The sequence below is a fragment of the Glycine max genome, chromosome 11 (genome assembly GCF_000004515.6).
Source record: "Glycine max cultivar Williams 82 chromosome 11, Glycine_max_v4.0, whole genome shotgun sequence".
In the NCBI taxonomy this organism is placed as follows: domain Eukaryota; kingdom Viridiplantae; phylum Streptophyta; class Magnoliopsida; order Fabales; family Fabaceae; genus Glycine; species Glycine max.
In genome coordinates, this window is record NC_038247.2 from 33,195,550 (window position 1) to 33,198,630 (window position 3,081).

Genomic DNA, 3,081 nt, shown 5'->3' on the forward strand with positions numbered 1-3,081 from the left:
TATATGATATGATAGTGATAGTAATATATAATAAGTTTATATAGTTTTTTTATTTTGGATATTCTATAAATAAAAAACTACAATTTTTTATAACATCCTACAAATTTTTAAAATTAATACTAAAATTATAAATACTAAAAATATATTTTTATTAAAAAATAAAATTAAAATTTGTATAAAAATATTACATAAATACATTCATTCATGTAATTTTACATTTTTAAATTATTTCAATAGATAATTTTATCTTGTGATTCAAGAAAATAATTTTCTAACTTCTAATTATCCGTTAACTTTTAAATTTTTAATTAATTTTCAACTAATTTTGTCAAACATAATCTAAAAGTAATAAATATAATTTTTGTGCTTATTTAAAAATTAAAATCATGCCGATACCTGAAAACATAACCAAAATAAACTATTACTTTTAGTTTTCGTATGTTTTTTAAATGGATAAACAGAAGTCAACCCGAAATATTGTTAGACTTTCATCACCACATTAATCTTGACTTCAAATTGATGGACGTTGACCATGAAAAAAAAATCTACGAGGTAGCCAATTCTTAGGCTACTAATATATATGTAGATGAACTTTTTTTTAGAGGACTAATACTTTCTAACTTTTTTTTTATAGATGAACTAATATTATCTAACCTAACAGTTACTTCTTTAAAACTTTTAGTGTTAGTCCTTGAATGGGTTTAAATTATGATTTTCACCTTATAGCATAAAGGATGAGAATTTTTACTACAAATTAGACTGGGTTACTATATTAAGGAAGATTATCATTTTTTTTAGGTTAAAATGTATTTTTCATTTTCTTATTTTTTAAATTTGGGATTTTTATTTTTTATTTTTTAATTGAAATATTTCATCTTTCTCTTTTAAAAGATTCACAATTTCATTCTCTCATTTTTTAATTGAAACATTTTGTCCCTCGCTTTTAAAAAATTCACAATTTGAGTCATTGTGACCAATTTCAAATATTTTTTTAAAGGTAAGATGAGACTATACATTAATAAAAGGTATTACCAAGTGTGATCCTCCAAAATAATACATCAACATGGAAACATAAAAAACATAACAAAAAGAAAACAAAAACGCAATCAACCTAAAACAACAAATGGCTATAAACACCGGTTAACAAAGGAACAAGCCAATGTCGCATGACCTATGTACAGAAGCCAACAAGGTCTAAATCTAATTCTGTCAATTAAAAATGTTGATTTATGTATTTTGTAAACGTTGACGGACATGTGTCTATTATTATTCACATGACAAATATTTTTTAAAATTATTTAATTGTTAACCAGCTTAATTTATTAAAAAAAAGAATTAAAAAAACTACATAGTCAAGTGTGAAATTGACAAAGAGGACTTAATTTGCATATTTTTTAAAAGTGAGACAAAATGTCTCAATCAAAAAATAAGAGAACTAAAATCACATACATTTTCTTTTAAAAGTGAGGGACAAAATATCTCAATTAAAAAATAAGAAGACTAAAATCATAGATTTTTTTAAAATTGAGAGACAAAATGTATTAATAAAAGAATAGAGGGACTAAAATCACGAATTTGAAAAAATTAAGAGGATAAAAATTACATTTTAACCTTTTTTGAATGAGGATTATCTTTTGTTAGTTTGGTCACCTTTTATTTTATTTTATTACCTAATCAATTCACTTTTAAAATTAAGTTTAATTTGAATTAATGTAGTCTTTTTCATTAATCGTGAATTAATTTAATTTGAGTTGATATAAATTTCCTGAACATATCTTTAATTCCTACAAATTAAAAAAAATTAAGGTCATTAAAACATGAATATGCTTAAATAAAAATAAGTTATATATGTTATTTTAAGTTAAAATATATTTTAGTACTTTATATTTTTAATTATATTTAATTTGATCCCTTATACTTTTTAATTATATTCAATTTTCTCTCTTATCTTTTTTGAAAAAAAAAATTAATTTAATTCTTTATATTTTTTAAGTCAAAGTGGTCCTTCTAAAACAATAGTCATTTTTAATTTTGGGAGACGAGTTTGAATTTTTTTTAATAATTCTAGACATGAAAATTGGTTCATTATTTCCATTTCATGAAAACTATAAAACCAATAACATGGTGAAAATTGTGTGCAAAATGATTCTCATAAGCAAGGAAAAAGAATCTGGTGTATATTTTTTGCATTTTTTTGTTGCTCTATTTTTCATGTGATTTTAACCATGATTTTTTTTTTTGTTTGAACATCAATTAGATTTTATAACTTTCATGTACATGAGACAAATTTCAAGTTTCAAATTAATAAAAAAAGGATTCAAGATGGTATTCCAAAATTGAAAAAAAAATGTTTATTTTAGAGTAACTATATTGACTCACTTTAAAAACATAAAAGATTAAGAAATTATAAGGGACTGAATTGAATATAATAAAAATATAAAAAACTAAAAAGATATTTTAATCTTATTTTTACACATAAATTTATATGTATGTATAAATATATATTTTTGATTTTCAAAAACAAATTGATGAATAAAAAATATATAATTTTAAAGCTTCTTGATTTGATGTATGATATATTTTATATATAACTGAGGATTGACAGAGTAATGTCAAATCTTGTTATGTTTATATTAATAAAATAATTTATTTAACACAAGAACTCGTTTTTTGATCAACAATAATCACATATTATAAGTGGGATTAGTCTTCGACCTGGAAAAAAATATTTTATATACGAGATTATATTTACATTGATATTATTCATCTTAAAGTATATATTATAAAACATTATTTAATAATAGTTTTATGCTTCTTAATTTAATATATAATAAAAATGTAAAGAAATCTATATCAAGAAGGAAATTTAACTGTTAGTGAAATTGATAAGTTGTATTTAAAGAAAAACATCTCTTACAATTATATGTTTTACTAAAACTCCTAGCTGGACCCTTTTAGAAAATAGGTTAGGTCATAACTTTTAGTAAAATCTATTTAATTAAATAGGTGAGGTTTTATGTCATTCAAAAAATCTTTTAGACTTAACAAGTTAATTTATTTAAAAAATTATAAATAATTATT